Source organism: Panthera onca, chromosome D1 (genome assembly GCF_046562875.1).
Source record: "Panthera onca isolate mPanOnc1 chromosome D1, mPanOnc1 haplotype 2, whole genome shotgun sequence".
In the NCBI taxonomy this organism is placed as follows: domain Eukaryota; kingdom Metazoa; phylum Chordata; class Mammalia; order Carnivora; family Felidae; genus Panthera; species Panthera onca.
The window spans coordinates 102,504,139-102,519,433 of record NC_138348.1 but is presented as its reverse complement, the minus strand read 5'-3'; the positions used below and the strand labels follow the sequence as shown (position 1 = coordinate 102,519,433).

At 38.4% G+C, this 15,295-nt stretch overlaps 1 pseudogene; it reads left to right on the top strand.

Moving 5' to 3' along the window:
* Positions 1–15,295, top strand: part of LOC132662252 (NXPE family member 2-like) — a 90,613-nt pseudogene that overhangs the window by 60,542 nt on the left and 14,776 nt on the right.

Sequence of the window (15,295 nt, the reverse complement as noted above, 5' to 3'; positions counted from 1 at the left end):
TCTTACCTCGAGAGTATGTTTGACAGTCAAGAAGAATAAAAACGCATACGTGCTTTGGCTGATTATTTAATTCAATAATATATAATCTGGTACTTCCACCCCTAGGTATTGATCATTAAAAGTCATGTAAAATAGCTATACTCCCATTGTCCAATATCATTGGCTCCACAAGCCATTTCACATCCTCCTGTAGACTATTATGTGATTATAAGTGATCACGAAAACTGATTAACTGTATTAAAATGTTTATACTGGGGTGCCTGTGTGGTTCAGTTCCTTAAGCATCTGACTTCGGCTCAGGTCATGATGTCATAGTTCATGGGTTCGAATCCCAGGTCAGGCTCTGTGCTTACAGCTCAGAACCTGAAGCCTGCTTCTGATTATGTGTCTCCCTCACTCTCTCTGCCCCTCCTCACTCATGCTGTCTCTCCCTCTCTCAAAAATAAATAAATATTAACAAATTTAAAAACTGTTTATTATGGTATTACTGCAAAAGGTACTAGTACTAATTTTAACGTGATTAGTAAACAAAATACATACATGAAAGAAAAAAGGAAAAGGCGACAATAAATAAAAAATACCATAAAAACAGCAAAGCGTAGGCAGGATCATGTTTTTAAAAGTTTGCTGTTTTCCGTATTGTCTATAACATGGCTATGTGATTTTTATAAAGAAGAAGTAAGTGAGGATACGGCAAAGGGGCACACTTCAAAATTCAATCACAAAATGATATATACTTATTTTATGTAGTTAATTTCTAAGCCAATGACTTCCAAAAAATCATCTGTTGGTAACAGAGGAAGTCACATTTCATGGAAATGATTCTTAGGATTCCAAAATTGAAAACCGTTAGAATCCATTTTTGGTATGTGTTTACGCCAACTGAAATGTGTATAAGCCGGGCCATAATAATTTATATTGAAAGCAAACTATATTGTTTGTTGATAGTACCTTCCTTTTCCCTCAATACTTCAGTTCTTGTTCAGTTTGAGAAGCCCTATTGCCCTGAATCAATGGAACATCTTAATAAAGACCTTACATCTTGAAGTACCACTGGATCCAGCAGTTTGACGAACAGACTGAGTTGAGAATAAAGGGAATCATGGAGAAAGTAAACCAGCTGATCTGACCCAGATGTTTCACCCACATGAACACCACCACCAGGGCTGCACATGGCACAGCCACCATCCTCCAACCTCGAGACACCTATTGCAGGAGGAAGCAGCTAGATATCCTACTGGAGGCAAGGGACCAGTTGGGACACAGGAAGATGTATGGTGGGGATTTCCTGAGGGCCAGGATGTCCTCCCCAGCCCTGAAGGTAGGCGCTTCAGAATAGGTGACAGACTTCAACAACAGCACCTACCTTGTCAGCTTCATTTTGTTTAGGGAGGGCTGGGTCTCTGTCTCTCCTGCTCATCCACCCCAGTGAAGGGATGTCTGCTCTCTGGAGGGCAAGGAACCAATGACCGAATGATCGCCACAGGCCAGTTTGACAATGGCACCTCCTAGTCTTCGCTCTGTGTGGTCTGAACCTGAACTCGACTGCTCAACTGTGTAAAGACCTGGACTACCAAGACCAAGAGGCCTTCTACCGCATGAAGCCTCCACATATTCCCTGTAGGTATGACTCACATGACCACCAGCGAGGGAAATGTTTGCTATCTTAGAAAGGAAGAACCAAGTCTTTTCCACAGGTAACAGGCCTTCACATTCAATAGGCAATACAAAGAGGTAGGCTTAGGTTCAGACCAACCCTGCCTAGAAACTTTTCCTAATCAAGCTCCCTAACACCAAATAAATGTTGATTTGGTTATAATCCTATCAGAGTCGGTTCAGCTGCTGGTATACTCACAGGCCCCATACAGGTCATCTCTACACCTGTGGTTTTAAGGAGTATAACCAATGAAGCACTTTACATATCCCGATTGTTATCCATTGGTTTGTAATACTTCCAGAGTTGGTAAGAGACCAACTTTTTAAGAGACCAGTATTTTCTGTAACATATTCTACAGAACAACAATCCTACAGAATATTAGATGCCATGTCAAAAAAAAAGGGGGGGGTGATGAATAATATCATTGGTCTACTTCACCCTGTACATTAAATAAATCATTTATTTATTATACATACAATATGCACTGTACCTCCCACAGAGTTACTGAACCCAGTCATCACTCCATTGCTGTTGCCTCTGTGGAGAAACTATCATTGTACCTCAATTAGATTATTCCACCCATCCCCAGAGCTGGTTTCCTTGTCCACAGTCTTGTTTCCTTCAATCTACTGTATCCAAACTAAGGTTTCTAAAATCTGGATGACTTTTACTTTTCCTTGCTTAAATTCCTGTATGTGACCCCATTGCTCTAAGGGTAAAATCCATACTCTGTAATGTTTACAAGGACTTGCCTAGCTCTAAACCTTGTTGTCTCACCCTTATGCTGCCTTGCTCTGTCAGACAAGCTAAACGTTCATTTCACAAATGGACCATGTGCTCCTTCAACTCTGTAATTTTACAAGTCTTGGTTTAAATAGTACTCTTCCACCTTTGGGTAAAGTGCTATTCGCATATTCTTTCAGTACATTCTGATTTTTTTCCCAATGATAACACTCATTATACTGTTAAGTTTCACACATATTTTTATATCTTCTGCTACATTGTAAGTTCTGTGAAGCAATAACCATAATTTTTTTTGCCATTTATTTATTCAATTTTTAAATAGTTAGGATTTTCTATGTTCCAGACATAACTCTGGGTTGTGGGGAATAAGTTTAGCAATTCCCTGAGTTTGCACCAATGGGTTAACAAGGTTTAGGATGAAAGAATCCAAGATTAGGTAAACAGGGCACCCCAGTATAGAAGTATAGGAGTAGGAACCCACAGGATGAATGCATCCAAGATTAGGTAATAGACTGCTGGTGAAATTGCCTGGAGCAGAGGTAATTAGCAAAAGAAAGGTGCCATGTTGACCCTGGGGTAGCATGCTCTGTCTTATCCCCTAGACAAGTTGAGACAAACAGACTCACTCAGCACCTGATACTCACACCAGGATTTTGTTTTGTATTGACCCAAACCCCTAACACTGCATATCTTTGAAAGCCCCTTTCTTTCACACACATGAATTCATGATTACTGTTTCATTGTCTCTTTCTGCACACCCATCACGTTTGTAAGCCTTCTGATCCTAATAAAAACTGAGCAAGGACCCTTACTTGGGGCTCTTATCTCCTCCCAGACATTATTAGCCTCTCTCACATTTAATTTTGCATCTGCTTTCTTGCTGGACAAGAGAGAACTCCAGACTCATTCTGTAACACTGGGTATTTGGAATTCTATATTCTAGTGGAGTAAAAAAACGGCAAACAACAAGTTGTAACAAAGTCACGAGAATAAGGATTGTTAATGAAATGGTGAGTGCTATTTTAGAAGAGGCAGGTGAGACCTGTTTTGAATACCAACCTGAGAACAGGTGAGTTGAGCAACACCTTGAATGAAGTGAGGAAGTGAGCCAGATGAATTTTGGGGGAAATACCATTCCCAAGAGAGAGTATATGAACTGAGGTGAGAACATGCTGGAATGTTTCAGAAATGGGGAGGGGAACCACTGAGGCTCGAATGCAATGGATAATGGAGCAAGGAAGTCAGATGGGTAGGCAGAGCTTAGAGGCCACCTATATATGATAGGAAGCCATTAAGAGCCACCACTTTGTCTCCTAGCCCAGTGATGCCTAACACGTGGAAGGTTCTCAACTGCGGAATGGAAAATAAGTGAAATACAATCAGGAAAATAATTAAATAGGTTTATTTTTAGCTGGCTTATTCAGTAACTTTAGTATGTATCCCTTCAAGTGGGGATGGAAGACAGGGGTTCAAAATTATTTGACCATGGAACAGTTATACCATTTTAAGAGACTTTGGTTCCATAGTTTGGTAATTGCTGCTATAGAAAGGCCTTGTTTTGTGATGTGGGTTCAAAAAAGCAAGTGGAATAATATAGTATCCTGAAAATTTAAGTTCAAATACATTTCAAACATTATGACGACACCAGGGCAGGGGGCAGGGCACAACTGACCCTAGGTTTCTACAAAATGTCCCTTTCACGCTCTGTCACCTTCACTTTTTTGTTTTCCTGATAAAGGTATGGAACAATTCCTTTATCCTATGGCTCAGACAAAAGAGGCTGGGCTTTTCCAAAAAACTATTTTAACTAATACCTAAAGGAGGTATACTCATGAAGATGTAGAGCCCTTTTCATTTTGAAGACCATGTTTTAACTCTACAGGCAGAGTCTTCCTGTGCTGATTCCATTTTCCCTGTTGGCCACATACAGCTCCGTCTTGAGATGGTCTTCAACGCAGCCTGTGTTGGGGGAGCTCTCCCTACACACTTTCCTCCTTGTTCTCAGGAAACCCTAAATTCCTGGTCTAGCTAACGTACATGTATTTTTGGCCCTATCATGCTTCCAAAGTGGACTATATTTATGACAATTTGCCTGACCCTGTTTTACTTTCCAATACACACATTTACTTCTGGATTCCAAGCTTCATTAAAAAATGTCTTTTTTTCTCCTCTTGCATGGAAGTAGACATACATTTCCTCACAGGTGAATAGTCAGTTTCACAGTTGATTCCATATCCAAGAACTCTTGCAGATTGTTCTAATACAAAACTCTAAGCCCCATTCTTAGGCCCAAGTCAGGTGCTAGGACATCATTTCTTCCCACAAGTCCAAGGACTAAATTGGTTTCTTTCATTTGTAAGATAGTAAATACAGTTTCTCCCTCATATTCTCTCATCCCTAGCTACCCAATCAGATGCTACCTCCTCAAATACTCACTTCTTCCAAGTTAAAAAAATATTTTTAATTTTAGTACTTTTTTTGGATAATCATGGTGGGAAAATAAGCAAGTGGTTGCCACCTGAGAAGACTTCATACAGGAAACACAGTTGTTAAGAAATCTTTCAGTTTCTGTCATGGTCTGTTACAGACTCCCTTCTGAAACGTAATATGCATGTGTGTGTGAGTGTGTGTGAATGTGTGTGCGCGCATATGTATATATACACGTGTATGTATACGTGTGTGTGTGTATATATATATATATACACACATTTATATACATACACATACATGCACACTTAATACTAAGACAAGACACATTGACATGAACGTCATACTGTGTTTTTAATTCTACTTTTTTATATATTTATAAATGTTTATTTTTGAGAGAGCAAGAGAGAGCAAGTGCACACAAGCAGGGGAGGGGCAGAGAGACAGGGAGACAGAGAATCCCAAGTAGGCTCTGCGCTGTCAGCACAGAGCCTGACATTGGGCTCATACTCACTAACCGTGAGATCATGACCTGAGCCTAAGTTAGATGTCTAACCAACTGAGCCAACCAGGGGCCCCCTTTTAATCCTATTTTTAATGTCCCAAAGTTTGGCTTTGGTAATCCAATTCACAAGGTTGTCTCTTGACAACTTCAACTTTACCTTAAATAGATGTGGGAGAATAAATATTTCAAATTTCAGAAATCCAGGTTCTGCAACGAGACAAATTTTAACCTTGTGCCAAAGATAGGTCTGACAGGATCCTCAGTAAAAATAATCTGGAGTGACTATTATGCTTATTTAACATATGTGGAAATTTCAGCCCAAATATATTAAATAGCTTGGCCAAAGTAAGTTACACCTAGCAAGATGCAGTCAGAACCTGTATCCCAATCTACTTTATGCGAAAGTCAAGAGGCTATATATAACACTGTCTCCCATGACTCCACCACTCCCGACAGCTGTTACTGTCCAAATGCCCTGACCCCTCACCTCTGCAACCCTATGATGCCCGTGATGAAGGATTATTCTCATTTGACCCCAAAATTCAGACAATCTTTTTCAATTTTGGAAAATACTTCCTTTGTCCTTCCTGGAGGTCTCTGTGGATCTGGCCCCTGAAGTCCTTCCTTTCCCAAGATGGATACTATGTTGATGGAATGAATTCAGTTGACCAGATATACTCACCAACTTAATTTGTAAGAGCTATATACCTCGAGGTGAAGTTCACTGTGCTAGGCCACTAAAACATTATAATGAATAAGACTGACCCAAATGCTACTCTCAAGGAGATGACAAAGTACAGAAAATAATCTCTGGGGATCTTGTGAAGGTCAAAAGTGCATGAATAGGAGGCTGGACAAATGGACTTTCATAGAAGGTTGTAAGCCAGTCAAGGAGCTTGGTCCTTATCCTGTAGGTTGATGATGCAAAGTCATGGAAGTATTTTGTCTAGGGGAAAACAGGCAGCACAGAGGATGTTTTAGTTGGGATAAACCAAAGGAGCAGAAATACACATATACCTTGTAGAATAGTTACCATAATCAAGTTGAATAACATATCCATCACCTCACATAGTTTGCATTTTTGTGTGTTTTATTTTGTATTTTTAAGTAATCTCTGCACTCAATGTGGGGCTTATAATCTTGAGACCAAGAGATGCATGCTCTACTGACTGAGCCAGCCAAGTGCTCATGTGTGTGTGTGTGTGTGTGTGTGTGTGTGTGTGTGTGTTGTGTAAGGACACTTAAGATCTGCTTTCACAGCCAATTTTAAACCTACATTAACTATAGTTATCATGCTGTACATTAGATCCCCAGACCTTAGTCATCTTATAAATGAAAGTTTATACCCCTTAACCAACATCTCCCCATTTCTCCCACCCCCAAACTCTGAAAACTACCATTCTACTGTTTCTATGAATTTGACTTGTTTAGATTTCATATACAAGTGAAATTTATCTTTCTGTATCTGACTTATTTTACTTAGCATGTCCTCCAGGTTTATCCATGTTATTGCAAATGGCAAGCTATTTTTCTCTTTTAAGTCTGAATGATATTGCATTGTATATTTAGACTACATCTGTATTCATTCATCCATCAATGGACACTTAGGTTCTTTCCATAGCGTGGCTACTGTGAATTAATGAGGCTATGAATATGGGGTGTAGGTATCTCTTCAAGTGCCCCAGAACTATTGAATCAGAAGCCCTGGGGATACAGTTCAGTAAGCGGAGTTATAATAAGCTCTCCAGATAATCCTGATGTACACTCAAGTTTGAGAAGTACTGCCATAGGAAAATGTTGATGAAGGCCTGAATTACCACAGGTGGTAAAGATGCAAAGGCTGGCTTGCAGTAGAAAATCATTTAGAAGATAAAACCAAAGATATATGTTTTATGAATTCCACATGGCCCTCTTTCTGGATCTTTGGATCCCTTCCCTTACCAGGAGAATGATTTTCCAGAATCCTAACCCATTTACTTTCTCAGAATATCTTAAATATATCAAAGTAAAGGAAAATAAAGCATTTGTAGAGAGTGAAGAGTGGCTCAATCTCTCTCAGCTAGTGATTCATTTTTTACTTTAATATCTGGGCAGATATCTGGCTAATTTATTTTCCCATTTTTTTGAAGATCAAACATGGGGGTTGAAATGATAAAGAACTTTACCTACATTGAAGTCTTACCACATAATAGTAAGTCTATTGTGCTATTGCTTGCCGTGTTCACAATTTATCCATTTAAATGACTTACTTTGAGAAATTTCTTAGACATTAACTATTTCAAACTTTCATTTCCTCGGACAAAGAGTATCAATCATCTTGGGTTTTACAGGGGGGACTTTATTATTCTTAGAAATTATTTTCATATCAATTTAAATCAATTTTAATACTAAGTCAGATCTAAATGCCTAACCAACTCTTAATTTCAGCTGCCTGCTCTCAAAATGTACATGTTATTTTTATTTAAACTTAAGATTTATTCTTAAAAATCCAATAATTAGGTAATGTGAAAATGTCTCAGATAAGCTACAGAGTTAGATAATTTCTTTGGTGGTTTCTCATATCTGTTTCAGCCAAACCATCTTAATTAAAGTTCTATGAACTAGCAATTTCTGTGGATATTTTCATTTTATCACAGGAAATTCAGTGGTCAATACACAGCCATCTAACTCATAAAAGCGATGGTTTTGCTATACCGGAATTTAAGTGAATTTCAGAAAAGCAAATGACTTCTGTTATAACAATCAATGCTGTATGCATTTGCACACTGCCCATTTTTCATATATTCAGTAAATGTTTATGGAGGGCCTACTGTAGGCAAAGTACTTTGCTAAACCTTGTGGAGAACATATAAATAAATCATGAACCCACTGAAAGCTCAGTCTATGGAAAAGACAGATCCCTTATCTCTGCCATGGCAACCATCATTCATACCAACTATTACACCAAAAAAAGTTGTTAGACTTGAAGCAACTGGAGGCCTTTTAACACCTCTGTGGTTTCCCTATTTCCTGGACCATAATTTTTAATACAATTATGTGGTTCCTTAGATGATAACGCCAGATTGTTATTTTTAGATCCATTTATAAATCTGATATAATTCAATATACATAAATTTAGTTGTCTTAACATATACCACAAATCCCAACAATGTAGAGAGATGACAAAGAAGGTATATTGTTTAAGCGGCAAAATATATAAATGACCTCCATCTTGAAAGAGAGAAGACAGTGGATTAGGAAAATCCTGAGCTCACCTCATCCCATGGACACTATGAGGCAACAACTATACATATTGCAACTAACTCCAAAAGAATCTGAAGTCCAGGAGAACATACCTTCCAGAGCTAGTTGTAGAGAGAAGGCCACATCAAAAAGGGTAGGAGGGGTACAGCTGGAAACCAAACCCCTGGTATAGTATAACTGACCACAAATGGGAGGGACATAACATGTATAGAGGAACAAGAGAATCAGACTCCATGGCAGACATCCCCGGTCCCGGGGACCTGCACTGAGAAGACCAGTCCCCATAGTATCTGGTTTTGAAAATCAGCAGGGTTAACTCCAGGAGAGCCAGTGGGCAAAAGGAAACTGAGTCCCATCCCTCCAAGAGCTAGCCACTAAATAACTCAGCCTGAGACATAGTACAGGAGCAGCAATTTGAAAAGTGTATGGAGTATATGTGAAGGAGATTTATTGACTAATTTTACGATGTGTTCTGGGGGAGGGTAAGTGTCTGCAGGAGCTTTCTACAAGAATGAAAGTGCTTGTGGGTGCCATTTTTCTTACCCTCCCCAAGCCTAGATAGCCAAATGCTTTCTGGACCCAGTTCTTTTTTTTATTAAAAAAAAAATTTTTTTTAATGTTTTTTTTTGAGAGAGAGAGACAGTACATAAGCAGGGGAGGGGCAGACAGAGAGGAAGACATAGAATCCTGTAGCAGGCTCCAGGCTCTGAGCTGTCAGCAAAGAGCCCGGTGTGGGGCTCAAACTCACAACCTGAGATCACAGCCTGAGCCGAAGTCAGATGCTTAACCAACTGAGCCATCCAGGTGCCCCTCTGGAGCCAGTTTTAATACTCTCCATTCACCTTGCTGGCACTGCATGCCCCACCCCAGCATTTCCCTGTAGACCTGCCTCACCCAACCCACTTGCCCCAGCAGGTACCCCTCTAAAGCACCCTGTCACATCTATTGGGCAGGCCATTCTGCCCTGTGGAGGTGGCAAACTAACCCCACACACCAGCACCCTCCAGTGCTTGCAGCTGGGCCTCTCACCTGGCTTTGCAGGGAGCAAGCCCTGCCCTTTGATGTACCCACAGATGTCACAGGGGCTAATGGTGAACAGATAGTCTGAGGTCCGGTCCTACCCACCAGTGGGTCTGGGCTGAGCCTCTTACCAGCACAAGGAGCAAACTTGGCTGCCCAGGGCTCCTACAACAAGCAAAGAGGGTAATTACAGCAAGTAGAGCTGAGCACCAGCTTAACCCACCCAGCATCCTTACAGCAATTGTGGGTCAGCCATAACAAGATGGCATATGTAGCCTACATAGGGGAGACCCATGGAGGGCCTAGCTGTGGTGACCAAAGGGGATTATGCTACAGAGCACCAAAGGAATCCTTCTACACAAGGCCACTACTTTTAAGACCAGTAGACATACCTGACCTACCAAATATATAGAAACAAATACAAAGATAAACAAAATGAAGAAACAGAGGACTATGATCCAAATGAAGAAAAAAAACCACAGAAAAACAGGTAAATGAAACAAAGATAAGCAATATGGCTGTTAAAGAGTTCAAATTAATGGTCATAAAAATACTTTACTTGACAATAGAGTTGATAAACTCAGTAAAAACTTCAACAAAGAGATAGTAAATATAAAAAATAACCTGTCAGAGCTGAAGAATATGTAACTGAAATAAAAAATACACAAGAGGGAATCAATAGAAAATTAGAGGATGCAGAAGAATGGATAATTGATATTGAAGAAAGGGTAGTGGAAAGCAACCATGCTGAAGAGAAAAAAGAAAAAATGAGAATACATTAAGGGACCCTGTGACATCATTAAGCATAATAACATTCACAGTACAGAGATCTCTGGAGGAGCGAGAGAGAGTGAGCAAAAGGGAAGGGGGAAGATCACTTAAAGAAATAGCTGAAAACTTCCCTAATCTGGGAAGAAGGGAACAGATATCCAGGTTCTGGACAGATGAGCCCAAATTAGATGAACCCATGGAGGTCCATACCAATTTAAACACATAACAATTTTAAAAGCAAGAATCCTGGGTGGCTGAGTCAGTTAACTATCTACCTTCAGCTCAGGTCATGATCTCATGGTTTATGAGTTCAAGCCCCACATAGGACTCTCTGCTGTCAGTGCAGAGTCTGCTTCAGATCCTCTGTCCCCTCTCTTGCTGCTCCTGCCCCACTCATGCTCGTGCCCTCTGTCAAAAATAAATTAGGAAAAAAAAGCAAAAAACAAAGATAGAGAATATTAAAAGCAGGAAGAGCAAAGATACTAGTTATAGGCCAGAGAAACTCTATAAGGCTATGAAGTGATTTTTGAGTGGAAAGTTTGCAGGCCAGAAAGGAGTTGCATGGTATCTTCAAAGTGCTGAAAGCAAAAAACCTGCAACAAACAATAGCCTACAAGATCATCTATCAGTATTGAAGGAGATCTAAAGAAATTTCCAGACAACTAAAAGTGAAAGGAGTTCATCATCACTAAATTTGCCTTTCAAGAAATGTTAAGGGGAAATTTTTAAATGGAAAGAAAAGACCTTAACTAGAAGAAAATTATGAAAAAAAATTTCACTGGTTAAAGCAAACATAGTAAATGTAGTAGAATAATCACTTATAAAGCCAGTAGAGAAGTTAAAACATAAAAATAATAAAATCAATTATGTCTACAAAAAATACTCAAAAGATATACAAAGTAAAAAGATGTAAAGTGACCTATATATAAAACATGGAGGGAGCAGTAAAAATGTAGTTCTTTTAGAATATGTTTGAAAAATTTTAATGTTTATTTATTTATTTTGAGAGAGACAGAGAGAGAGAGAGAGAGAGAGAAAACGAGCAGAGGAGGGACAGAGAGAGAATCCTGAGTGGGCTCTGTACTATTGGTACAGAGCTTGACATGGAGCTTGAACCCACGAACCATGAAATCATGACCCGAGGTGAAATCAAAAGTCAGATGGTCAACCAACTGAACCACCCAGGTGACCCAGAATGTGTTTAAATTTAAGGTGTCATCAACTTAATGTAGATTTCTATATATATATATATATATATATATATATATATATATATATATATATATGTATATATATATATATATAACATATATATATGTAACATCTTATATGATGTTACATATGAATCCGATGGTAACTATAAATCATAACTTATTAATAGATACAAAAAAATAATGAGAAAGTAATCCAAGCACAAAACTAAAGAAAGCCATCAAAACAGAATAGACAAGGGAAGAAGAAATCAACAGAACTACAAAAACAACAAAAACCATAACAAAATGACAATATATATAGTTATCAATAGTTATTGTCAATATAAGTGGTCTAAATGCTCTCATCAAAAGACATAGTGTGTCTGAGTGATTAAACAAACTTGACCCATCTATATGCTGCCTACTTGAGATTCCCTTTTGATTTAAAGACATATATAGCCTGAAAGTGTAAGGGCTGGAGAAAGATATTCCATGCAAACAGAAGCAAAAAAAAAAAAAAAAAGAAAAGAAAAGAAAAGAAAAAAAAAAGCTGTGATAACAATACTTATATCAGACAAAATAGACTTTAAAATGGAAACTGTAACCAGAGATAAAGCAGGGCATTACATAATGATAAAAGGATTATTCTAACAGGAGGATTATAAAAACTAGAAATGTCTAGCACCTATGTAGGAGCACCTAAATGCATAAAGCAATTATTAACAGACAGATGGAGAAATTGACATTAACACAATACTACTATGGGACTTTATACTTCTATCAATGGATAGATCATTCAGACAGGAAAATCAGTGAAGAAACAGGGACTTTGAATGACGCATTATACCAGATAGACTCAAAAGATACATAGAGGACCTTTTATCCCAAAACAGAATACATATTCCTTTCAAGTGCACATGGAATATTCTATAGCACATATCACATATTAGGCCATAAAACAAGTCTCAATAAATTTAAGATTGAAATCATATTGAGCATTTTTTTCTGATGAAAATGGTATGAAATGAGAAATTAATTACGAGAAAAAAACTGGCAAAAACACAAACACACAGAAGCTAAACGACACACTACTAAACAACCAATAGGTTAAAGAAGACATCAAAGTGGAAATAAAATACCTGCAGACAAATGAAAATAGAAACAATGGTCCAAAATCTTTGGGACACAACCAAATCAGTTCAATGAGGAAAATTTACAGCAATACAGGTATACTGCATAAAACAAAAATCTTAAAAAGGAGGTGGGTGGGAGAAGAGCTAGATGGGTGATGGATATTAGGGAGAGCACTTGTCGTGAGGAGCACTGGGTATTGTATGTGAGTGATAAACCACTGCATTCTATTCCAGAACCAGTACTGCACTGTATGTTAACTAAAGTTTAAAAATAAAATAAAATAATCCAATCTTATACCTCAAGGAACTAAAGAAAGGAAGAATATCCAACATCTGTAGAAGAAAGGAAATAATAAAGATCAGAGTATAAGTTGAAACTTAAAAAAAAGTAAAAAAAAAAAAACCCAAAAACCAAAAAACAAAGAAAAAAAACAAAAAACAAAAAAAGACGCCCAAAACAACCCCCCCCCTAAAAAACAATAGATAAAAACAATGAAACTAAGAGCTGATTCTTTGAAAGGATAAATAAAAATGATAAACCTTTAGCCAGATTCATCAAGAACAAAAGAGAGAGGACTCAAACAAATAGAATAAAAAATTAAAGGGGAGAAATAACAACCAATATCACCAATACAGAAAGGATTATAAGAATACTATTAAAAATTACATGTGAACAGGGGCACCTGGGTGGCTCAGTTAGCTAAGCTTCTGACTCTTGATTTCAGCTCAGGTCATGATCTCACAGTTGGTGAAATCAACTCCCTTTGGGCTCTGTGCTGACAGCATGGGGCCTGTTTGGGATTCTTTCTCTCTCCCCCTCCTCTGCTCCTCCCCTGCTCATCCTGTCTCTCTCCCTCCTTCCCTCCTTCTCTCTCTGAAAATAAATCAACTTAAAAAATGTCGTGTATAAACAAATTAGACAACCTAGAAAAAAAATGGATAAATTCCTTGAAATTGGGTGAATTGGTAATCAAAACTCTTAAGCAATAAAAGTCCAAAACCAAATGGTTTCACAGGTGAATTCTACCAAACATTTAAAGAAGAGTTAATACCTAGTCTCCTCAAAGTAGTCCAAAAAGAAGAGGAAGGAAAATTTCCAGACTCATTCTACCTGTCTGGCATTCCCATGCTAGCAAAACCAGATAAAGACACTTAAGGGGGGGAAAAAAATAAAGTTCACTATCCCTGATCAATATATATGCAAAATTCTTAATATTGGCAAACCAAATTCAATGGTACATTTTTAAAAATATTTATTTTTTAAAATTTACATCCAAATTAGTTACCACATAGTGAAACAATGATTTCAGGAGTAGATTCCTTAATGTCTCTTACCCATTTAGCCCATCCCCCCCTCCCACAACCCCTCCAGTAACCCTGAATTTGTTCTCCATATTTATGAGTCTCCTCTGTTTTGTTCCCCTTCCTGTTTTTGTTATTTTTGTTTCCGTTCCCTTATGTTCATCTGTTTTGTCTCTTAAAGTCCTCAGATGAGCGAGGTCATATGATTTTTGTCTTTCTCTAATTTCACTAAGCATAATACCTTACAGTTCTATCCATGTAGTTGCAAATGGCAAGATTTCATTCTGATTGCCAAGTAATACTCCATTGTATGTATGTATGTGTGTGTGTGTGTGTGTGTGTGTGTGCGCGCACACACACACACACACCACATCTTCTTTATCCATTCATCCATCGATGGACATTTGGGCTCTTTCCATACTTTGGCTATTGTGGATAGTGCTGCTATAAACATGGGGGTGCATGTGTCCTTCTGAAACAGCACACCTGTATCCCATGGATAAATGCCTAGCAGTGCAATTGCTGGATTGTAGGGTAGTTCTATGTTTAGTTTTTTGAGGAACCTCCATACTGTTTTCCAGAGTGGCTACACCAGCTTGCATTCCCACCAACAATGCAAAAGAGATCCTCTTTCTCCACATCCTCACCAACATCTGTTGTTGCCTGAGTTGTCAATGTTAGCCATTCTGACAGGTGTAACGTGGTATCTGATTGTGGTTTTGATTTCTATTTCTCTGATGATGACTGATGTGGAGCATGTTTTCATGTGTTGGTTGGCCATCTTGATTTCTTCTTTGGAGAAGTGTCTATTCGTGTCTTTTGTCCATTTCTTCATTGGATGATTTGTTTTTGGGGTGTTGAGTTTGATCAGTTCTTTATAGATTTTGGGTACCAACCCTTTATCGGATATGTCATTTGCAAATATCTTCTCCCATTCTGTCAGTTGCCTTTTAGTTTTGCTGATTGTTTCCTTTGCTGTGCAGAAGCTTTTTATTTTGATGAGGTTCCAGTAGTTCATTTTTGCTTTTCTTTCCCTTGCCTCCAGAGATGCAATGATACATTTTTTTTTTCTAAAATTTTTTTTTTTTTTTTATTTTATTTTTTAATATATGAAATTTACTGTCAAATTGGTTTCCATACAACACCCAGTGCTCATCCCAAAAGGTGCCCTCCTCAATACCCATCACCCACCCTGCCCTCCCTCCCACCCTGCCCTCCCTCCCACCCCCCATCAACCCTCAGTTTGTTCTCAGTTTTTAACAGTCTCTTATGCTTTGGCTCTCTCCCACTCTAACCTCTT